General features: G+C 36.8%; 1 long non-coding RNA gene across 2 annotated transcripts; it reads left to right on the plus strand.

Moving 5' to 3' along the window:
* Positions 1 to 7,425: 7,425 nt before the first annotated feature.
* Positions 7,426 to 24,496, plus strand: LOC133211015 (uncharacterized). 2 transcript variants are annotated; one of them, XR_009725075.1, is made up of 3 exons: positions 7,426 to 7,726; positions 8,437 to 8,521; positions 24,452 to 24,496. It is a non-coding gene; the product is annotated as an uncharacterized LOC133211015 (long non-coding RNA). The 2 variants fall into 2 exon arrangements; XR_009725074.1 differs by lacking the exon at positions 24,452 to 24,496 and adding an exon at positions 12,702 to 13,529.
* The last annotated feature ends 884 nt before the right edge of the window (positions 24,497 to 25,380 follow it).

Raw genomic sequence — 25,380 nt, forward strand, 5'->3', positions numbered from 1 at the left:
AAATACGTAGTGTCTTAGACTAATTGTCACCTGGAATCTTATTATTTCAAGCAGTCTAGGAGCTATGACTGGTTATTGTTATGTCTCAGTGTTACCCTAAAGATGTATGGCTTTTTGTCTTTAGGTTGTTTGCTTGCTTTTTGTTTTGTTTGGGTTTTGTAACTAGAGTAACTGATAAATGAATACAATTCATGGAGTGCCCCGATTTAGGGTCTGATAGGCTGCGGTGGGTGAGGATTCTACAGAAAAATCTGATGGGAAAATTATTCTCATTATAAATAGTGGTGCCTACATTTTACAATTTAATAATCAGAGGTACCTACTTTAAATACCAGGTTAAATTTAGTTTTCTTAGAGGTAGATCTAAAACTGGAGAGCAAGAGTGTCATAGCATTTGAATTATAATAGCATTTCTTGGAACTCTTCTGTAATTTTGGGACCTTTTCTTGAGAATCATGTTGAGCCTTTCTGTAAGGAAACAATATGAACATGAAAAGAAGGATGTGAAAAAGATACTCAAAACAATAGAAGGTTTCACTTTTTAGACAGCTAGGCAAGCTTGCTTACAAAAAAGGTACTGAGTTACCAAGTAGGGTTTGAATGTCTATTTTCTGAATTGCTATTTCATACTAAAGAGAGAATGCCACATACGTTTCACAGCAGTCAGCTTTAAAGGATCATGCTGTATTTAGTTAATTTTTGGACATTTCCTTTACTGCTGTTTGCATTGGGCTAATTATTTAAGAGTATGTACCGTAATATTGTGATGAACATCAGTATTTAAAAATAAAAATAAAAACCACATGCTATTATCATTTGCATTGAAATTCTAGTAGAGTTTTCATTGGCTTCAGTAAACAAAGCAGAATCTGTGTTCTCATTGGCAGGGTAAAATCCTTTGAAATGTGGTGGATCATATGCTGACTGATTTTTTAATTTTGTTTTTTCCCTAACTCTGTAAGAAGTAATGGAACACAAATAACTTATTTTTAAAAGACACGGTGAGTAGCTGCATGTAGAAAATTTCAATTAAGCTACGTTTTTTATCCTTGATTTGGATAAAAACCAGAATATTATTTTGAGCATTACTCTATTTAGTTAATTTTCAGAAGTGGAGTTCCTCTGGCAGCTTATTTTTCTAGAAACTGCATTATTTTAGAACACTTCACTTAGTCTGATAATAAATCTAACTCAACATAATATGCAAGCAATGTTAGTGAAAATTTAGCACCTAAAATATACATACTCGAGTTACCCATAATCTAAGCTGGGACAGTGCTAACAGTGTTGTGTGACACTGTTCTATGGTTAAGGTAATATTTAACGCTATCAATTCATTGTGGTTAACCTTTAGGCATTTGAATTCTGACTAGTTCATTACATTTTAATGTGAATAATTTTAGCACTGTAGGAAAGCTGGTAAATGCTTTAGTGTGTACTATGGTGTGTGGCATGACTGGAAGATTTTAATACATTGTACAGACAGGTAATAGTCTTCATCCAAACATTTTACAGTAATTAAATTCTTGTAAATTAAAATTGTGAATGAGACAAGTGTGTCAGAACATACAAAAATGGCTATACGTGATTCATGTCAAAAGTGCCTCCAGTTCAGTATCTTTGTTCATGATAACCAGCAGAATTGCTCAGGGAAAGGATATGAAGACCGGACAGGTGGTGTAGTGGTTTCTCTTGCGTTTATTTTCTCCTTATGCTTGACAATCTCAAAAGCATTTCTTGAGGCTCCTTCATTACTGCATTTAATAATAATACTTGATGCTTTTTCCAGTAATTTTTTTTAGTCAGTTTTTGAACTTGATTTATATTTGGGCCTGCACAATAGAGTTTGGCACTGTAGGCATTGTTTGGAAAGAGTACTTGTTTGATTAAGCTTTTCTCCTGATAGTTTAACTAGAGCCATTTCATTCATGACTTAACAGCAATAACAGCAAACGTTCGTCCTTTTGTCATTCGACATTTTGATGCCATTCATGATTTTATAGGTTCGTGCCATAGCTCCCTTTCAGTTGTCTTATATTTCAGACTGAAGAGTCTTACCTGGGTTCCATCTTCCCTTTCCTCCTCAGGTCAGCAGCTTTCAGAATGGGTGAGCAGCCAGCTGCCTTGGCTTGCTCAGCCTCTTGCAGGGCAGCAGCTCCTGCGTTTAACTGATCTGCCATCCTGTGTCTCTAACTCCTGTGCTACAGCACAGCCTCAGCGACGGCAGGCCACAATCAGCACAGAGTTTCCCAGCATTATGCTGCATTCCAAACAGAAATACAGAGTACTGTTGCCTAAGTGTGATGAAACCACTGAGACAGCTGAAGTTTGGAAGCCAGCATCTCTAGGTCTTTTCCTTAAAATGTGTTTCCCAAAGGTGAAAAAGGCTTAAACGCCAAAAGACTGACCATATTTGAACTGGTAATTAAACAGGAAAAGGGATTTCCCCCCATCCCCTGAAAGAAAAAACACTAAATAAGGCAGAATAGAAATAAAAGGTGTTCACAAACGATCTCCCATTGCCATCCTGTGTTTCCATAAATCGGCTTTATTAGGAGGTGAGAAGCTACACAGCTGACTGAAACTGAGTGGACAGGCAAGGGCTGCTCTGAATTGTAACGAATTGTACATGTCTCTAGTTTCTTGGAAGTTTTTTCATTGCAAGAAGAGTTTGAATGTCTCCTTTTCTGCTGTCTGCTTGGGTATGCTGCAAATTCTTCTGTCTTTTCTCTAACCCTGCAGACTCGGAACGTTTTTCTTCCTTAGCATGGCAGGAATGAGGGTTGCTTGCAATGACAGGAGCCGTGTCCCTTCAGGGAGTTTCACCTTCGTGCCTCTTGTGTTAAAATAACAGAATGTAGAAGGTAGAAGTGACAAATAGAACAAATACTGTCTGTCCACAAGTTTCACTGCTTGATGGCATTAATAATGTCACCTTGTCACATCCTTGCAGAGAAGCACCCTTCAGTCTGCTATAGAAGAAAGAGGAGGAAGAAAAGCAGCATCCTTTAATGCTTTTCTATATATTCGTGAGTGGGATGCCAGCCTTTATGGCTTAGAGAATCCTCTCTCAGCCTTGGCCCTGATTGAGCACATCTTTTGTGCAGCTGTTGGCTTCTGAAAGATGTCAGTGTGCTTCAGGGCCTAATGGGTTCTCATGTGGTACACTATGTACTGTGGGTAGTTTTTTTCTGGAGAAAATCCCCCTCTAGTTCAGTACTGTTGAGAACTAAACTTTATCCTTTTATGTCTCTGACTCCAAAGATACCTTTTTCCTACATGGTTTGAACTAATTCCTTATTGCCTAAATTTCAACCAAGATATCAACAAAGCAACAGCTTCCACAGAACCTGCATTTTATATTTGATGAAATAAACCCGACAACTTGTTTTTTCCTATTTTTCATTTTTATAAAAAATTATCTACTGAAGGGAGTATAACTGAGAAAGTGTCAATAGTACTTTTAAACCTCTTATGCAAAATCTTAATCCAAAATGCTGTTTACAGTATTGTTTTAAATGCTCTGAACTTTTTATTTCTGACCACAGATTAAAAATCACATAGGCATTTGACATGATTGAAATAGTGGGCTGCAATCTTAGATGCACATCAGACACTTGTACACTGATGTATAAAATTGGGAAACCTTGAAAAGAAAACTTTAGTACATTGAATCTGCAGAGGTCTGCTTGTATTTTGAAGCTTGACAAGCTTTTCTGATTTAGGCTGTCTTCATCTATGGCTTAAAGTCGACAGAGTTCTGTATCATGTGATCTCTTACATACCTTGGTCCTGATTTCTGTCTGAAGGTTTTGGCTTCCTGTTGCACTGATCGCTGCTTGATGGGATGATTATTCTCTTAAATTCAAGCAAACCAGATTCTACTGTCTCTGAAAATTTCTATCCTATGTGCTGTGTAGAAGATGGAAAAAACGGCAGTGGATCTTTGTCATTTTTGCTTCTGTAAGGAAAACTATGTCTTGATACAAATACCTAGCAGTGAGTTCCTCGCACCAATACTGACTAACACATTTGTAGACAGCAGGTGAGAACCTACATTCAGTTTTTGGAAGCAAAATAGCTGATCCGTTCTTAGGGTAAAGGGGCTTATAACACCGGTTTGAACTCTTTCCTTTGCAACATCAGCCTACTGCTGGAACCGAGGTTAAAGCGTCTTTAGGAAGATGTGCCACCTGTCATGTAAGGAGTCACCTGAAACCTTTCCTTAGTCACCAAACAGCAGCATTTGTTATGGTATGAGGCTGCTAGACCTAATTTATGGATGCCATTAGGCTGGCATCTTCCTGGCTGAAGCAAGAAGGAAGACAATGAATGGTATTTGTCGCCTGCTGAGCTCGGTATTGGAATGGAATATTTACGGGAAACACTACTGGGTTGTGCTCTTTCTTACAAGGAGTTAAACAGTCAATAGTAGGATATTTGAGTTGTCACTGGTTATTCGAGAGTTAACAGCGTATTGAGTGAGCACTTTAACGGCTATTAGAACAGTAACTACAGACCTTTTACAGCCGCCATACTGAGCAGTTGAGGGTTATTTACATATGACTGTGTACAATTGACAGGTTTGTTGGTAAAGCTAGCCTTGTACTGCTCATACCAAGTCGTGATGTAAACACAGTTCACATCTACATGACAAATGGAGAGCAAGGCCTGTTTGCTTAACTAGAAAACTTGAGAAATAAGGTGCAATATCCAAGTTGATTGTTTAATACAACTGCATTTGCAGTAGAATTCATAGCTAAGACATATACTGCCAAAAAAAACACCCCAAACAAACTTACATTTTAGTCTGCAAGCATATTATGACAAACATTCTTGCTGTGTAAGTAAATCCTATGAAATCTTTTGCGAACTTCATACATAAGCCTGCTTTCTAAAGCAGCTAGAATTGTTTAGGAAGGGTAATAGCTTCCTAAATGTGCTTTTGCCAAAGGGAGCCAACAACAATGTTCAGATAGTTTCTGGTATTATACCATGTTTTGTCTGTTACATCGTTGGCACTCACTAAGCCGGAAGTCATTCACTCCCTGCAAAGTACACCGAATTTGAGAGAATTTTCCTAATCCTTCACAATCTACCAGGACAAAATCATATATTAAAATAATTAGTAAGAACTATATAGGGTACTGATTGCATAAGGGTTATCATTATTGTGTGTCTATTACAAAACTGTGTTTAGGGTTATAAAAAAAACCTAAGTGCAGTTCACTTTTTTCTTTTTTAGCTTTTTTTTCCTCCACAGGATCACATTATTGTTTGGTGATCAGTCATCTGAATAGGCAGCCAAAATCACTGCTTTTCAAGCATTCAGAAATGTTTGAAGCAAAGGAAACAAAGGAGACTGGCAAGTATGAGAATGGGCTGTGTAAGTGTCTTACAAATGTATTGTCAGTCTAGACTTATGTTATGCCCAAAAGACTAGGTGATGATGCTATTGTGTTGTCTGCAGTACTAGTCTTGTGGCCTGAGCTTTCTGAAACCCTTCCTGGAAAACTTAGTTTTCACTTCAGTGCAAGTATGCTGAGGCACCTTGTTCCATCCTTTGTGTCAGGACAAAGCCAAGGTGATACTCTTGTATGACACAATCCGGAGGGGCTGTTGCTGTGGCATGCAAGTTCCTTTGCATAAGACAGAGAGGTTTCAGTCCTGTGTGCCATCTACTGATGTAATCTGTGCCATGCAGTTATTGTGGCCTATGAAACAGTCCTGACCCTCAGGTAAAATCAGGTTATTCGTGAAGTGAGGAGAGGGAGACAGCTGCAAAGCCTGAAACCAAAAAGCCCTTGTTCAGAAACTTGAGACTTTTGTGTCTTTTCACTACAGTGTATTTACTTTTTTTTTTTTTCCTAAACCTATTGGAAAAGGCCAAAATACCACTCATTGCTAATCAATATTTTTTGATCAGCTATTTAAGGGGCTCTTGCAGGAAGATCCCTACAGATAGACCTCTAGGCCAGCACAAAGGTTGTTGTGAATTAAAGCCTACTGATTTGATTTTATTTTTTCTTAAATCCTATTTAGTCACAAGTAATTAAAATAGTCTTCAATGATTCCGATTAATTCCATCTATGGGCAACACTCATTCCTGAACAAACCAGTTTGTTTTAAGTAAAATGGAATGAGGCACTTCTGTAATAAGAATGGCCCCATATGGAATTAATCAGGAACAGTTCCATGTGTAGAAAGCCTTAATTAACTTTTGAATGAGTTTCATTTGCAGTGTTTTTGCTGGAATGTCTATTTGGATCTAGATACATATATATATAGGATACTTGCAAATAGAGCACTAAATCTTTGGTTTACAGTTTTTGCCAGAAGTCCTCAGAATTATTTTGTTGGTGTTTTGTTTTTATTTTTCCTTTCAAAAATCTTACATATTGCTGGGAAAACAGAACATGAATCTTTAGGGTTTTAGTTGGTATGTTAGGCTTTCTTTTTTAAGTTTAGAGTCTTGATTTTGCTCAAATAATAAATAGCATAAACTTTTCACATGCTTTAATTATCAAAGTACTCCAAGTAATATTGAATGTTCTGGAGTAAATTTTCACAGTCAGCTTTTCTTGCCAGAATGACTGGAAATTTCTTCATTCAGGTAAATTTATAGATTAGTATGTTAATAGATACTTATGTTTATAGATGTTTTGTGTCCTTATCTGCTTGACAAGAAGACATCATCATAGCATAGTGATTTGGTTTATACTGGTAATTAAAGTCTCTTCAGTTTGAAACACAGTCCAGGCCATAAATTTTGATGCAATCGAATAGTAAATTTTATTGTTCTATCTGTGAACATTACTTCTACACCAGTGAATTGATACCAGTTGCAGAATACGGAATGATATCTAAGACAAAAAAAAAAGTATTTTTCTTTGAATTGTTTCTTTGGAGTGTTTGCTAGCAGTAATTTAGTTAGATCTTTCTGTTTTGCTTGAATATTGAAGTTATTTGACCATCTGGCTAGATTTCAGTGTTAGTCTTGTGTTGACAGACGTTTCTTAGTATTCAGTTAAAATTATCATTTTGTGTGTCTAAATAATTTTTGTATTAAAAACATGGGATTTTTAGTGGTGTCTAGAAAACCACTAGTAAGCCCTGATTTATCACAATGACTTGTACGTAATAAGAGAGGATGCAGTGATGGAGAACAAAGCAGATTCCCAATACTTCTGAGTGCCTATGTATATAAAATGTTTCCACAATTTCATTAATTATGCTTCTCTAAAGAAAAAAAGTCTCCTTTTAATTCTCTGCCTTTAATATTTTCTTTCTTTCCTGAACAGAATTGCTGTCAAGGGTACTTACATCACACTGCATGACTGATGTCCTCTGTGTGTGTTGCACTAGAGTTAAGAAAGGTTAAGAAATGCTTATTTTCTGGGGGGAAAGAAGCAAAGCCCTCACAATCTCATTTCCAAACTGGACCATTAGTTTTCTTGTTAGTGGAAGCGTCAGTTACTACCTGCTTACAGAACTGTTGCTTAACCGAATTGTCTGAATTACAGTTTACACAGTTTCTTTGTATCATCCATTGCACAGGCATTCTTTTGACTTGCTCATCAGAAGTATGTGAAGGTATCTGCTTGAAATTAGAAAACTTTCTGTAAGAATCATGAGTGTTCGTAACTGTCGTGCCTACAATTTTTCAAAACATGGATACATCCCTATAGTTGCCACAGCAGACTGGAAAAGAATTATACAGAGCAAAGTAAGTGGATGGCAGTTGTGCTCAGAAATAACTAGGTAGACTTGCATACTGAGATGGTAGTATCAGGCTAATGTAACTCAAGTGTTCAAGCCTGATAACAGTTGTTCAGTATAATTAATCAAGATGCAGTGTGTTCAAGACTTTTTTTTTTTAATATTTAATAGCATTAGGGCTGCACATAAAACAAACATACTTTTGAAAGAGCATATTCTTGAAACTCTGTCGAGGGCTGTGAGAGTAACTCGTGTTCTGACCCCAAAGATGCCAACAAATGAAGAGGTTCGGTATTAAGAAAGAATGTTGGAATTTTACTTAGGACTATCTACAAAAGATAACATAGCTTTTAGATTATTTGTTCAAGAAAATGCTCTATGTTAAACTTACTATGAAAGTAAAATAAAAAGCGGGGGGGGGGGGGGAATGGGACGGACGATTTAAAGAGCTTGATAAAGGTTTATTTGTCACCTCTATTCCTTCCTTACCCCTGGAAGGAGGAAAACGATGAAAAACAATGAAACTTTACCTGGCATTTAACTTGGCATTGTATGCTGTAGAGCTGATAGGCAGAAGCATGTGAATTGGCAATATAATCACTCCATCAACCTTTGGAAACTATAGTTGTTTACATATCTGAATTGTAGCCTCTCAGAATTGACTTACAGTGGCAGTTGATGAAAAATGTTATTTACAGATCTTAGTCTTGGCTTCAGGTATTTGCTGCTATGAATATAGATTACTCCAGATTCACACTTGAACAGAGTAATGAGAAAATGATCCACTCCAAAAGAAAATACAGTATGTATTTTGTTGTTATTAACATTATTGGAATCTTCCCTAGTCTCTTAGTGCATGCTGTTGTCCATCCTCCCAAATCTTCTGATTATCTCTTTGAAAACAGGTTCTGACATGATTCAACTTTCTTAATGAAGTGATTTCTCAGTCTTGGTTAAAGACAGATAGGAAAGGAATTTTAACAGTTCATTTTGGAAGCAAGATTTTGGGAGTTTTGCTTTTTATTCCCCCTTTTCATTTGCTTAGTCACAGTGGAATCTTTTCTGTCAATTTTGAATTACTCTTCTATAGAAACTGTTTCTATAGAAATTTTTAACTGTCCTAAAGGCAGTATGTGGCCCTTCTTTTGAACACTTGGAATATTGGATCCAGCTTAATTTCAGCGTGCGTGACTGCATGTCACAGTTTACTGTTGTGTAGAGATAGGTGAGTTAGTTCAAATTATGTTAAAGAGCAGAAATGGTCTGACCAAGTTGATTCAGAGCTTTGAGTAAGTACTGCTGTACTTAGAAGGCACAAATGGTGGAATAAGGCCTCAGATTTGCTGGTGAAGGAAGACTGTTCAAAGGCTGAACCCTATAGAACTAAGTTCTTTTAGAAAAGGATAGTTTAGTGATATAGAAGCGAGGACTCTGACATTCCATGCATCCTGCCCAGGAGCCATTGCTCTTGACAGCCCCAGTAAATGTTTCTGCATATGTATTGTTTCCACAAGTATAGTTACCTGTTGCTGAAGCTAAATTTTCTCTACTTCCAAGCCAAACTGCTTACACTTAGCTTGGTCACTTCTCTCATACTTCAGGATCTGCAGTAAGAATCCTGGTAGGTGTCACATGCATTTAGTGCAGGGTACTGAGTTCTTGTCATCCTAGATAGTTCTGTCGCTAATCCTTACATACGACTGCGCCTTGGAAGCAAATCTTGATACCTTGTTAGTGATCCTGTCTCACGTGTTTAGAATATTGACATTTCAGGCATTCAAAAAAAGCATATCTTAGGAAACAAGTAACCTTTATGTGGCCTAAAAATTAGAAGCTTGAGAAAGACGCACATTTCTAGCTTTTTGTTTGCTTTCTTGACTTCCAGTGGATTTGCATTTTCAAGCTTTTTTTAGCAACTAGAAATTAGGCCTCCAACAATAATTAGTTTTAGAAGTATGGCATTTTATAAAAATACTTTGTCATAAATTTCTGTGTGGGTGTCAAGCTTTTGCGGTGCATGTACTTTGTATTTTAGGAGCCTAAATGGCTAATAATCAGACTGTAAAATTCTGTGGGGTTTTTGTAATCAAGAAATTTGGCATTCACATGGTTCTGTTAGTTTAAAGAACAGTAAATGTACCACCTGTGATAAAAACTGCATCTGTTATTTTACCGCATTATCTTGATGCATCTACTTGGTGTCTGGCTTTATCAGCTGTCCTGGGTTTAGCAGTAGCAGGGGGATCTGAAAATGCCTGTATGAAACCTTAGTGAGATTAAATCAGTTTCAGAGAATAAAGTAAGGTTTGCAAAGTGAATTATGTCCTTTATATGTGATAAAATACCGTTTCTGATGCAGAAATTAAGATCTTCTTACTATTACTGCTATGATGAATGTTCTAGAGGTGCCTAAAATAAAGATAGAAACAGTTATATTTGACTTTAGTGTTCATGTCCAGAAAGCAAAGGAATAGCTAGCAGATGGTCAGTACTAAATATCGTTGACCCATGTGACATTTTTGTTTGACCTTGTGTAGTCTGCACTAAAGCACTGGAAAGGTAGCTCTTTAACAACTAATTAGGTAAGGTAGGGTCAGAAAAGAGTACGTCAGGATGCTTCTAGTTAGGAAAATGAAATAGAAAAGCATAAAGCATATACAGAATTGTGTAATAAAAGTCTTGGATTTTAAAGCTAGCAGTTCTCACATGTTTTCAGTCCTAAGTCTATATGAGCTATTTACTGAGCAAGTTAACATTTCTATAATAATTTCATCAGACACTGACCTTGGATAGCTTTCCGTGCTTGCAGTCCAGCATTAAAATGAGGTGAGGTCCTTGACTATAATGTTGAAATAACAGCAGTGGAAGTGATGCTACTCAGGCAGTTACTGACAGACTTTTGCCTAAAAATCTCCAACAAAACCTGGCCGTGGACACTGCCTGGGATGGGGCAGCCACAGCTTCTGTAGAGAACCTTCATCTTCATTACATTAAAAGTGTGTTTTTAACCTGCATGACCTCAGAGGAAGACCTGTTTTTCAGAACTCCATTCTACATGGCTGAGAAGTTGAAAACCATCAGGGAGTCCAGTTTCTGCTTTGCTGGCTCTTATGAAAAAAATGAGTATTGTATCTTCATTAGAGCTTGAGCTCGTCTTAATTACCATGCCAGTTCTATGCTACTAAAGCTTACTGGTACGTTGTTTTGACTAACCCTAAATATAGTTATGTCAACATAACTCTTGATAGTTTGTCAGTGTTGTTTATGTGGGTGATGTCCAGAAAAAAAGTGCTTGTGTCCTGCATTGTCACAAGGAGTGGTGGCAATTCTTCTGTTACAGGATAGCTCTTAGTCAAATTAATTTAAGCATGTGAGGAAAAGACAAATGCCATGTTATGTTTGGAACAAACCTTCTGGTTGCAGCTAAACCCATACTATTCAGTTTATCTGAAACTGAAATATTCAAATTGGCAACATAAATGGTTTATCTAAATCAACAGCTATTGAAAGGTCAGAAAAACAGTGCCAATTACAACCAATTTAATATTGACTTTAACCAGCATTTGTGGTTTTTACTTTAAAGTCAGACTTGTTAAAATATATGCAATACTAGTAGTTCTGATACTGATATTATGGTTACTGAATAGTCACAGCCTTACTCAAATAAGAGGAAATTCATTTTTGACTCAGTTGTATATTCAGCTTTGCTGTGTAGTTTCCCTGGTGGATTCTTTAAAACTTGAATGTTATATATAGAATCTGAGTTGGACTATGACAATCCTCTGTTGCGCAGATGCCGCGATTGCTTTTTATTATCAATAGTTGATGAAAAAAACCACAATTAAATGACAGTGGTTTTATCTTGGTGTTTTCAGACATGATTTATTAGTTTAACTGTAGTTTTTGTTAGCTTTTCCAAATGTATTGGATCTGCCTTTCCACACATTTCTAGCTGACTTAAATCCATTCACTGCTGTAACCCTGCATACAAATTACTTTCATAACTATGTGAAATAAACACTTCTGTAAACTCTTGTGTGACAAGTGAATGCTTCTCAAATCAGAAGCAGAACAATCCTATTTCCTGAAACTGTTCAAGAAGTAGAAAGTTGATGGTCAGAGTGTAATTTCAAGGTAGCTCCATTTTCCATATGAAGTGTAAGGGATTTTTTGTTTACTTGTGATGCAGCATCTGCTAAGAACACAGGAGTGAAGTGTGTATGAGTGAAAGTATAAGCAAATTTGTACCCAGCTATATTAACTTGCATACTAGACTGCTAAAAAATTACAGAAAAACTACACAAGAGCTATGTTTTATAGTCTTCTAGCCAAGATTTTTACTGTTGTATTTCTGTGGTAGAGCAGACATCAGGAAGGAGAACAAAACCAGCCTTGGTGCCCATTAACTATGTCAAGGAATGGACAGATCAGGGTGGTCTCATCTTGCTCTTTATTACTTTAACATCATCAGGGAGGGAAAAATTGCAGTACTGTTGCAGCAGCCACAGAAGAGCCCTGCGCTGTTAAAAGCCACCTCTGATAGAGGTATTAAAGCCTTTATCCTTCATTTTGTGCGCTTGATAGCACAAAATCTGAACTTTCACCTTTTTTCCGGTGTCATGATTATGGGCCTGGTTTTCTACATTTTAGCTAGGTTATTTTTTCACTAAACTTAGCCGAGTTAGAAGTTACACATCTGGATACTGGAATTGCTCCTTCTTGTCAGTAATTCGAGACTTAAACCATTACAATTTCACTAACTTCAGTGGAAGTACATAATGTTTGCCAGTAATAGTGTAGCCAAGGAAGGATTGGTATCTGCAAGTTTTCTACCATGTGTTATTGTGGGAATCAAAACAAAAAAGAAAACTGAACAAAAAATCCACCTTTTTGTGTTCCTTCAGTTTCTAATGTATTACTCAAAGGGGTGGAGAGAGCAGTTGGATGCAATGTAATTATTGGAGCTTTTATATTTTTTCTAGCTCCTATGTATGAGGTCTTGTGGGAGAGATGGAGACTTTTAAGCTGTTGTCCACTTAGTTTTAATGTTCCCTCAGCTGTTACAGTATTAAGTTGTATTTTCATGTGAAATCACTATGCTTTAGCTATCTTACCTTTCTTATAATGTCTCAAAAAATTCAAGTGACTAGAAGTCACTGGATGGTTTTATGTGGGATTTTGCGTACACAGAGTCGTATACATGTTTATGTCAGTCACTTTGCATTGTAATGACCTTATCCACTCAGGAATTATGAAAAGATTCAAAAAGTTCTGGTGATGAAATATTTCAATTACAGTATTTTCAGGCTTTTGCTAGAGATCATCAAGGGAGTTCCAAACTGAGACACTGTGCTGTGATCTCAGCCAGGACCTCATGACAGGTCAATAGTAAAGGCAAGGAAATGCTTTTAAAAGAAAAAGAACCATCTGATTGTGATTCCTTCCTTATTGAGTAGCTGCCCACATCACTGTGATAAGCCATCACTTCTGCTAGCTGATGACTTGGAAACCAGTAAGGCTTTTGATATAAGAACTTGTTAAAAGCTAAGAGCTTTTCTCAGGGAAAAAAAAAAAAAAAAAGGACTAACTGAATTTCAAAGGATTAATAAATTATGGGCTTGAAATACGCACTCAGCCTTACAATCTTGTCTTCAGTTGACTTCCTAAGACTGGGATACTCAATCTATTAACCTTGCAGAAAATACCACAATTGGTAAATACTAATTTTTTAATTGCATTTGTCTTAATTGCAAATAATCACTTTGTGTGCTTACACCTACAGTTGGGTTGCTTTTGTCAGGTACAACTTGACATGAGTCAATAACCTTTCCAAATATGATTCCTGAATGCTAAAAATGGGGACTCTTAGGTACAGGGTTAAGAACTTACCACAATAGTAAGAATTTAATAGTTTACCTCATTAACCCCAATCCTTATAATATTTAGTCTGGCTCCTCTTCCTGCTACCTCATGGTAACATTTGAAATACCTGATTTTTTTAAAGTTGTCATAGAAAAATATTTACAAAGTGCCTTGCAAATCAAGAGCCAACCAGTACATGAAATAAATGTCAAAGTGTTATCATAATATCATTTAATATCATAGGAAATATTAAACCATTAATCATATGAAGTAGTTTTAGAGATCTTCCAACTATGAAGTAGTTTTAATTAATTAATTTCCAATGCTACAGTATTTAAGATGATATATTTGCAAACCTGAGGCATGTGAAAATGTACAGAGCAGACACAAATTTGTCATCCTGAGCATACTGAGAAGTCATTGCAAGACTTCATTTGCTTTTACTATATTTCACTTCCCCTCAGCTCCTCAAGAGATTGTAATGTAATATTATGTGCACAAATTCTGAAATTGCACTCGGACTGTTCCAGTAGTCCATGTTAGAGATGCCTTATCATTTATTTTCAGAAGAAATAGTTATGACATTTCAGTCATTCACAGTGTAAGTTGGGCAACATGAAAGCCTATTTCCTGGACTTCTCAGCCTTCTTGAAAAGAGCCTTCTCAACCCTCAGTCAATGAGATCATCATCACATTTTCTAGTGTGAAAGTATATGTATACTTACAAATGCTACTATTATCTGGAAAACTAACGGCTTAATGACTTCATGACTTACAAGTAATCATCCTTCTGCAAGACAGCTTGAAAAAAAGACAATTGTAATTGTCCCCTGTGTCTGTGTAAAACTGACAAAGAATTTACTACCATGATGCATAATAGCTGAGAAATCATAATGGCTGAACTGAACATGTGGGCTTCCAGAATTAGACAAGAATCTAAGATACTGAAAAAGCAATAGGTATAGAGCTAAATGAGTGCTGAAAGATCTTGCAGGAACTGAACAATTAGTTTATCTCTGTGACTATGCCAATGATGTCATGACTGTAATGCCAAAGTTTGGTGGTGTGTGCCTGTAACAAAGTACTTGAGGGCAGTCCACCCTCTCAAACTCCACTGATACAGAATGCTTCTGAGCAGCCCTTCAGTTTAAGTGCTGGCAGCAAATGCTCTAAAACGCACAATCTGCAGCAAATCTGGAGTCACACAAATGAAAACTGGCAGTTTATGTGGATGACTATGCCTGAAGTAGCAAATAATCTTTGATGTGGTTATGACAGGGGATGAAAAAAAAGTACCAAAGTTCTTCCAAGGGGTACTGTGTGATTCAGTTTTGTGGTGGGGCTGGGAGAGAGGTTTTCACTGAGGTAGTGAATACAATTGTATGGCTGCCAAAAAATACAAGGAAAGTATCAAAAATAGTAATAAAAACATAAGTAGTGCTTTGTGATTTCATAATGGTGTCATAAACTGTAATAATTCTTGAAATTGTCTATTTGGCTTAAGGATGAGATACATGCAATCTTAGGTAGCAGTATATAAAGCAAAAATGACATAAGAGAAAAAAGTATTTAGAGAAAGAGTTGAGGAGTAAATGTGATATTTACCATGCCAGTGGAATGCTGTAATCCTTACTCCTATTTCTTGTTTTGTTTTGTTTGTTTGGGGTTTTTTTCAGTTATTATAATAGACATTTGAATATATCAATTTTAAAGAAAGACCCTAGCCTGGAAATACCGTCTCTGCAAAATAATGCTTATGCTATGCAGCATTTCCTGTAAGTGGCTACATTTCTCTGTTTCTAGGTCTTAACAGCCAGCTAAGTTCAGTAGTGTTAAATCCACACATACATGGTATATTCATGCTACTGAGTGAAGGAAAGAGAGCAGTGTATTAGTGAGTGTAATCTATAAAAGAGATCAAGCTATGAAAATGAACAGGATGTCTACTGGAAACCAAGAAACTGCTCGAGGTAAATAAACACTGGACCATATCTGGAACTACATCTTTCAAATTAGAGAAGCTAAATGGAGTTGAAGTAGTTAAAGTGGGTTCAAGTATTTTCAACAGGAAGGGTCACAGAAATAGGGGCATATTACAAAAAAGCAAAAAGGTAAATGTAAAGCATAGAACATGTCCACCATGTTAAGAGAATATTCTGTTTTCTTTTCTTAAAAGTATCATAAAATTGATAATTTCCAAAAGCAATGTCTGTCTGTCATTTCCTGGATCCTGTACTCCCTTGTTAAAATTTGTGTCAAAGTTTATCCTGACCAGAGATTATTCTTACTCTAGCATCTGCTGCTGCGATTGTTAGAGACAGTTCAGCCTGCTGGGCTGGACCCAGAAGGGCTTTTCTTGTGCTCCTAATTACTAAATCTAGAGCAGTGGGAGATCCTTGCCTGAGGCTAAGAGCAAGGGCAGGGGAAGAAAATAGTAACACAAACAGGAGAACTTCTGTGGTAGGAACCTACATTTACAGCACATTATATACAATATGAGATCCAACCTTCACTGCTACTGTAGCACTACTCATTTGAGTTTAAATGAAGATAAAGCAATCTGATGGCTGCCAAAAAAAGAGAAAATATTATGGCCATACATTGGAACAACTTAAGCGTTTTTACCCACCACTATAAAGGCAAACAAAGTGAACATCTGTTATATTTAAACATTTGCTTTAAAGAAAATTTCACACAAGCTCATACCATATACATACATAAATGTTAGCATAAACTTCAACTGATTTCACTGAAGAGAATTCACGAGAGATTTTAATTCATGTAACATTCTCATACCAACAAATAGAAAAGCATCAGTGTATTTCAGGTTTTTGAATGTTTGAATATTTCCTTTTGTACAACAGAAGGAAAATATGGGTGAGACACATGTTCCTTGTCTTGTATCTCTGAGAAATCCTTTGGAGCCTAGGAACTGCACAAAATACTTTTTTCATAGAAAGGAGGAGTATGCAGAATACTTTTCACCTGACTCTGAATAAAAGAATGTCTAAGGAACGCCTGAAGAAAACATTATAGACTTCTCTCTATTCTTTTTAAATTATTTTCTGAAGAGAGTAAGGATGGTTTTAAAAGCAGGCATTCCATTCACCTAGAAGATGTGTGTTCTAGTTGTGTAGTGTGCAGCTCTGATTATTTTTTAGGAAATTCTACCACTGTGTTGTTTGCACGTCACCTTTAATACAGTGATTCAGACATCGCAGTCTTAGTTTAACATTTATTGTTCACATCAGTGGGTGCAAATTATTTTTAGAGCACTAGCTGGTCTCACCAGTGATATAAGCAGTTATTATGCAGATCTCCCCCATTTAGCTCTGCTACTTCATCATACCTCACAGCTTCTTACCTGCTCCAGTCCTGGAAAAAGGAAACTTATTTTTTTCTGGAATGCCTTTAAATAGCAGACTTTTGTAATTGCTCAAAATCAACCATATGATTTAGCAGCAAGGAAGAAAAGGAGAAGGAGAATTTAAACAGGACTTTTAATCTCTTGATAAACAAGCCACTGTTCAAACTTTGATGTTGTAGGTGATTGCTTTTGTCATCTCAGCCACTTGTTCCTTGCTTTGTGTTCTGAAAGGGGGAAAGATGTGTTATAGGTATAATTGAGTAATTTGATTTCTCTTGCTATTGAGATGAGCACTAAGCTGTGAACATTTTCCTTCAGTGCATTATTAATTTATTTGTAAATTAATATTTACAGTAAATTTCATTTATTCACAGTAATTTTTATTATGTAAATAATATTTACATATAATATACATATTTACATATAATCTTTAATCTTTACATATAAATGTAACAATTTTAGTATGTGATATATTTTCATTTACAATAGTATTTATTTTAAATTTACAATAAAATTTGTTTATAATAAAATTATAAAAATATATTAATTTAATAATATAAACAAATTATATTGTGTTTAGGGACTAAACTATGTCATTTTGGTATGAACATCTGTATTTTAAAAGCAAAACTTGAAAAGTGTGCTAGTTTATTTCTTTACCACCTGCTTTTTTAAATTTATTCTGATGAGAGGCAGAACAGTCAAAAGAAATTTAGAGCGAGGGATGTTCAGACTTGGAGAATATAACCAAATTACTCTAGACTGACAGTTGACAACCATTTTAGGCAGTTTTTGCAACTTCCCTCATCCTACCCTTTGCATCTGTAATGCTTTCTCTTCTCTAGACACAAGGTGCTGCAGACCTGGGCAACAGGGAATGAGAAGGAGGCAGAAGTGGTAGGATTATTTAGTGGTATTTCTTCTACTTGCTTTCTGGGCATGCTTTACTGCTGTCTGGAAGAGAAGAGCAATGCTGAGGGCCTCAGTGAGGGGTGAAAAAGAATCAGGGACGCAGGGCTGCCTTCCTATTCTCAGCCTGTGGACCTACAGGATGCTCTTTTATTAAGAGATGAGAAGAGGCATCAACAGCTACAGTGTAAGGAAGTAATTCGCTTTATGACCAAAGGGGTTGTGGGCAATATATTTTGCTGTTAGAAGTGGGTTTGACATTGTTCCATATTGCAAGCAAACAATAAACTAGAGTCTAGAGGCAGAGTCAAAAATTACTCTCAAAGATGAGTTATCAGTGTTTTGTTTAAAACTAAGAGGGAATTTTAAGTTAGGTTCCAGCAGAGTCTGTCCTAAGGTCATTTCCATTTAATATTATAATTAAGCACTTGGGTAGTGGAAAGAATGTGCTTACAAAATTTATAAGTGCAAGCTGGAAGAAAGGGCATGTACTGTGAAGGGCAGAACTATCTTAAATTGGAATCATGGTCTGCAGTAAGCAGGACAAATTCACTTAATAAATCTGGAAAATAAAGATTTACGAAGTCAGAAATCAGATACGTACAAACAAAACAAGGAAGGACCATCAGTCAGTTACTCAGCAAAAGGAATACAGAGCCTATTATGAATAGCAAGATAAATATAAGCAAATAATACAGTAGTGTCAGAAAGGAGTGTAATAACGTAGTTTTGGGAAGTATTTTAGGAAGGCAGTGAATTAGATAATGAGCAAATTATTCTGGTATGCTCAGCAATGGTGATACCTCAGTTGGAATGCTCGGTTTGGGTTTTGCACCACACTCTGAAAAGATGAAAGCAAACTATAGGAGGTGTAGAAAAAAATCAACAGAAATGAGAGGCTCAGTCTAAATGGTTTCCTATGGCGTCATCTGGCCCTACGTTTCTGTGAAGTAACCTTTGAAAATTTCATCATCTCTTTGCCCAATGCACTTTACATATTGTACTTCTGTTACTTTTGACATATTTCACCAAGATTTCATGATTGTAAGAGCCCTTTGTCCACTGCAACTGTGTGAAACACGGAATCCTGATTTATTTGAAATCTCTGTGAGTTTACTGACTTCATCAAGACCAGGATTTAGCCTTTTCACCCTGGCCATGTTTTCTATGTCCAAATTTCATCTACTGTTGAATGATTATTCATAGCTACTTTTTTAATGATTAATTCTTGTTTGCATGGATTTGAATTATGCCAAACATTTTTCTATGGTGATGTCATTTGTTACACCTTGTATAACCGTTCTTTGTTCTTTCAAGTCTGTTAGAAGATGAAGCAAACTCATAATTAAGATTAGGCATGCCCTCAGCTGTTCAACAGCATTTGGTAGATTACAACTGTCACAATTACAGGAATTCTAATTTGGAGATTTATATGGCTGGAGAAATGGGCTGACAGAGCCTCATGAAGTTCAACAAGGGCAATTGCGAAGTCCTGCACCTGGGGAGCAACAACCTCAGCTAAGCTCAGTATATGATTGGGCTGCCTGGCTGGAAAGCAGCTTGACAGAAAAGGACTTGAGAGTCCCCTGGTGGACACCAAGTTGAACATGAGCCAGCCGTGTGTCCTTGTAGCAAAGGCAGCCAACAGTATCCTGGGTTGCATTAAGGAGGAATGTTGCCAAGAGGTCATGCAAGGAAATTCTTGCTCTCTACTCAGCCCTGGTAAGGTCACACCATGTGTACTGCATCCAGCGCTGGGCTCCCCAGTACAAGAGAGATACCAACATGCTGGGGAGAGTCCAGTGAAGAGCCACTAAGATCATGAAGGGACTGGAGCATCTCTCCTAAGAGGAAAGGCTGAGAGAGCTGGGACTGTTCAGCCTGGAGATGGGAAAGCTCAAGGGGGTCTTATCAATGTATATTAATACCTGAAGGGAAGGTGCAAAGAGGACAGAGCCAGGCTCTTTTCAGTGGTGCCCAGTGACAGGACTAGAGTCAATGGGCACAAAGCTGCTACACAGGAGGCTCTGTCTGAATGTCAGGAAACACTTATTTTGAGGGCGACTGAGCACTGGTGCAGGTTTCTTTGGGAGGTTGTGGAGTCTCCGTCCTTGGAGATAGATACTCAACGGCTGTCTGGATATGGTCCTAGGCAGCTGGCTCTTCATAGTCTTGCTTGAGCTAAGGGGATGGGCAAGATGACCTTCTGAGTTCCTTCCAACCTCAACCATTCTGTGAGTCTGTGATTCTGTGAATACTTTGGAAACAGTAACCTTCATCTAAATACTGGTTGAAAGAATAGGACACAAGAGAGCAAAACGATCTAAAATATTAACAAAAAGCATGTGGTTGAAAGAAAAACAAGTGAGTTTTCTTATTTCTGTGAACAAAGAACCCTGCATGTGGTTATTAACTTGTAGAGAATATTCATCCCATCGGTAAATTTTTTGAGATATGTCTGAGAATGTTTTAATCTCCTAGATGGCAATTTACTGTCCTTGCTTTTTTTACATCTAACATCCAATTTAATCACTTGTCTTTTTCTTCTTAGTTTTACTCTGAAATTTATACCGGCCCTTCCCAAATATAGCACCTTTGTGTCATATTTAATTTTAAATGAGAAAACTAACCGTATCTTTTCCACAATTAATCCTCATCCTGCACTATATTTGCAAAGATTAATACCTGGTTATTTCTCTCTGTTTCCTTTGCCAAACTCCTTTATTTTTAAGGAGGAGGTTTTTATTTACTTCAATATTATGTTTCCTAGAACTAAGAGTATATGTCCACCTTTGTAGCTTGTGTAACATGAAATAAGGTTGGTTATAGATGTCTCTGTCATGTATACTGTTGACTATAAGATAGGCTATTCATGTTATTAAACTACCTGCTCTCCTGTCTTGGATCACTTAACATGTACCACAGGATTCTCAGTGATTTAAAAAAAAATTATTATTATTATTGAACAATTTAACTAATGTCAGGTTTTTTGTTAGGGACGTGTCTTACCTACTTCATTGTCCTACTATTGCACGCCTTCCTATATCCTTATACTTAGAAATTCAAAGGTAGACAGTTCTCTGAAGCTTAGAATTGTTTTATGATGTGTTTTCTGAATGGAGGTCCCAGTCCATACATACAGTTGTCCTTGAGTTTTTATTTGCCCTCTTACACTACCTGAAGTTAACGTTGTGCACCAGGCTACCCAGTGAGTATGTATTTTTAGCTCAGAGTGAATGTCTCCATTTTGTTCTCTCACAGACGCTTCTCAAAGTTGCTCTTAAGGGATTACTTAGTAAACCTTTAACATTACAAACTTTTTTTCCAAGCAAAATTCACACACCTGAAAAACAACCTGCAAATGTAAAAGTTCTGTTAAGTCTGCTGAATAACTTAAGAAGATAGAACAAGTCGAGCATTTAGAACATAAACTACAAATCAGTCTTGTATCATTCTCTCTCATGCCGCTAACAAGTCCTTCTTGGTCTTCTCAGGTGCCTCCCTTAGAGACCCTTCCAGTTTTTTTTAAGTTCTGTCTAGAGATCATAGAAACACGTGAGTGTAGCAGATGTCAGCAGTCCTACCCCAGATTAGTTGCTTATGGCAATGCATGTGAGCAGTATGACAAGTAGCCTGGACAGATGTCTTCTTCTCCATGAGGGAGAAATCTGTGCTGCTGCAGCTTCACTGCTTTGGGTATTCAAACCCTAACCTACTAGTAAGCATGGCAATCATATTCCTTGGCTGCAGACTTGGATATTGTGCATATGTAGTTAACCACTCTATAAATTAAATCTCAACATCTAGAAACAACGAGTGGTTTAAAAATTGGGGGTATGTGGCTGTTCGTTAGTTTGCCATTTACTAAATAACTGTCCACAACTAGGCATGTCCATGATCGGAAGGGTTTGTCTGTTCACTGAGCTGACATAAAGTGAGGAAGCAACAGTGAAGCTAGTTTATGTGTGATATGAGAACATAAAATTATGCATTTTAATACCCAGCATGATAAATGTTTCTTTTTCCATAGTTGATGGAGATATATTAGTGAAATATACAGAATTTTAATCTTGAATTTGCAGTTCACTTCTTCAGATAAATGTAGACTCTTACGGTGATGTTTCTTTTCTTTATGTATGCAATTTACTGCATTTTGAAACACGTATTTATCATAGAACTGAATGCATACTAAAACAAAACAGAACGTATCTGCATTCATCCCTCACTGTGATGTTATCTTGTGAAGCTCTCCCCTTTCTGCCTTCTTGCTTTACTATTTATTCACTCTTAGTATCTGGTCTTTGTCTCATAAATAATGTTGATAGTAAGCTAAATCTAAAATATATTGTATTTTAACATGAGATTACATTTGGCCTCTTGGGCACAGTTAGTATATAAGAAGACACAGGTTTTAATTTTGTCAATTTTTATTGTTTTCTTTTTAATACTTCTATGATCATTCTCTCTATGACTCTAACTTACTTTCCTAAACGGCTTATTGAAGGATCACTTGATTCCCAGTTTTATTTCTTTAGTCCACCAACTCCTCTTAGCTTTCTACATCTGTGCTAATTTTCTCTTGCTCCTTGGTTCTTTCACCACTTTCAATGTCTTTTCTGCCTATTCACATTATCACTCATGTTTTTACTTGCTTAAGTCTGTGCATGTTAATAATTCACTTGATTTGGAAGAATGATGCACATTTCTTCATTGGCTCATGTATTCTAAACCAAACTGCTTCTCTTCACTGTTGGCACCAACTCACACGTGGTTTGCTTAAAAGCTGGTTTCAAAGCAGAAAAACCCCAAGCTTCACAAAGCAGAGTTTTCAGCATAGCATATGTATAAGTACTGTCTGAATGATTATTAATACAATGTTTTTCTACGCATAGGGGCCAGGCCTCTTTCAAGCAATTTGTTCGATGTAAATTAAAATGGAAATTTAATTCTTATGACAGAAATAACTTACTGCAAAGACTCAAGATGAGATTAAAAATGCTTCTGATGTTCTGAATAAATGTAGGTAATATACTCCTACAATATACAGCAGGATGTTCATATATCTATATTCATGTTTACATTTTGCATGTTACGTGCAGCAGCTGAGTTTCTGTGCTTCTGATTGTAGTATTTGTTTGATCACCGGGCAAACTGCTTTCTCTTTTCGCTTGTAAAATGTGGATATAATTGCTATTTGTAATAATACAAGAATTAATGTTAGTAAACCAAGGATAAATTATTATCCATTGGCCTGATTACCAGCTCATTTATTTCAATATAATTCCAATGATAATTAGTAGTCCAAATATTTGGTAATTTTCCTTACTTTCTTTGAAAAAAAAACCAATTTCCGTAATCCTTAGAAAATCCCACTGATATTTGTTAATTAAGCTTTAGTAAGTGAGTAAAAGTGACTGTATTTCTCTTTTATTTTTTATGATGCATATTGTTTTATTGATATTGTTGCAGTATCAGGAAAGCATCAGTGTTGTATAGTACAGAGACACAACAAAACTATGGTCCTTTACAAAAAGAGATCAGAATCTCAGAATTGGTTCACAGTTCCAGCTATGACTGGCAGAATATAACAATTGTGAAATACAGAAGGAAAATAAATCTGTAGGTGGCTGGCTTAACCTATACAGTAATATCAGACAGTACAGCCAGACTGCAGCACATGGGGAAATGTAAATAACTGTTATTAGTCCTCCCCACAGTCCTGGAAATTTCTAACGTTAATCATACCATAGACAATCCTTCACTATATCCCAACTAACTTGTTGCTCTCTTCTGCTTCAGCAAGCAAAGGCTGATCTCTGTTTTGTTCAAGCGAATGTAATTTGTGGCACTGTAACTCTTGGCATAACTAGATAACCTTAAACACTGTCATCAGTTTCTGATCCTAATGGATATGTCCTAAAATAAATTGAATTGTGTTGCTGTACTTCAGCCTAATGTTATAACATTATTTTGTAATTCCTTAGTACCTTTCATTTTATCTTTTAAAACTTACTGGCAAATACTGTTGAAAGAATGCTACTAATACTGCAGAGGTAAGCAAAAAAAATTACACAGAGCATTGCTCTTGTTGTAATAGACCAATTGCCTTTAGCCATTTTATGTGTGTGTAATATAATTTCTAATTTCACAGTCACACTATTTCTTCAAAAGGGCTGTGCTGCAGTCAGGAGAAAAATAGTTGGTGCTTATTTGTGAGGAAGCATTTGATACTGCATTTCCTCCTAAGGGCGTGAGCTCTAGGTTACTATTGCTGAGTGTATGTCAGTCTGTCAGTCAGCTTGCTTTTGGGTATCTTTTTGTTACCTAACTATGAACACATATTTCACTTTTCAGAAGCCTAAGCTATGTCAACGTTGTTTGCAGCTTGAAACCTTCCAGATACCAAGTGTCAAAGAACAACCAGTATTCCTAAATGAGCTAGGGCCCCAGTCATATGCAGTATGGCTGGCATGATGCTCATCGATGCATGGATTAAGAGTGAAAATGCAATTGAGAACCACTTGTAAAACAGCTTTTCATCAGGACAGCAGTATATGATTTTACATCATGGGACTCTCCTTTCTTTCCTTGTAGTCTTCAGACTAACCATGCAGTTTTCCATCTCTGCAGCGAGGAAGGCTGCTACTACAGCAAAAAGGCTCAGTTGCAACACCCTGTGCAGTAAACATTGGGAGGGGGTTATATGATCATTTAATTAGAGAATGTATTAGTATAAATATGCACAACAAGTGGAAATTATGGCATCACAGGTAATATTAATCCTGGCATTTAAAAATTTGTAAAATGCCTTTTTTTTAGTTTATTTAAGACATACTTTTTTCTTTTCTTTCAATGTGCCATTGCCCATGGTTTTATCAATGCATGTTGAATAAAAAGAAATGTCATTGCTGACATCTACAGAGGTCATCAGGAAAGCGGTAACTACTATGTTAACTGTAGAAACTCCTGCCAACTCAAGTTGACAAGCCAGCTTCTATCAGCAGAGTGGTTGTCATCCTTTACATGGGCCATTTCTAGCCTTCTTTCAAAGACAGTTGATATCAGCAGTGAGACCTCAGCAGTTTTGCATCACCTTAAAAAAACCCTGATTTTCCTACTGAGGTTGCCTTTCTCAGCCCCAGTCCTCACTGCCTGTCCTCCTGCAGGGGGAGGGTGCAGGGTAGATAATCTCTTCTCTGTCCTTCAACTGTTGTGCATGCTCAGCATCCCAGCTGCGTGCCTGAAATCCAGTGCGTCATTTTCAGCATCACCATCTACTCCCTTTGCTTCTTCCAAATCTGCAGATGTACTTATGCTGCACACTGCAATGCAGTGGATGCATAAATCACCTACTTACACGTGTATATATGCACAGGTACTGTATCCCCGTGCCAGCAGCATTAAGCTTTTCCTTACCATGAACTTCCCTTTTACAAGCTGGTCTGGTTCTGCTGCCTGCTTATAGACTTGGCTGCACCAGTTTAAAGTATTCTGAAAGAATATGCATATCCAGTGCTGTGATG

The sequence above is a fragment of the Neopsephotus bourkii genome, unplaced genomic scaffold (genome assembly GCF_033783945.1).
Source record: "Neopsephotus bourkii isolate Nb327-2 ecotype Australia unplaced genomic scaffold, CSIRO-AGI_Nbou_v1 NB_549, whole genome shotgun sequence".
Lineage (NCBI taxonomy): Eukaryota > Metazoa > Chordata > Aves > Psittaciformes > Psittacidae > Neopsephotus > Neopsephotus bourkii.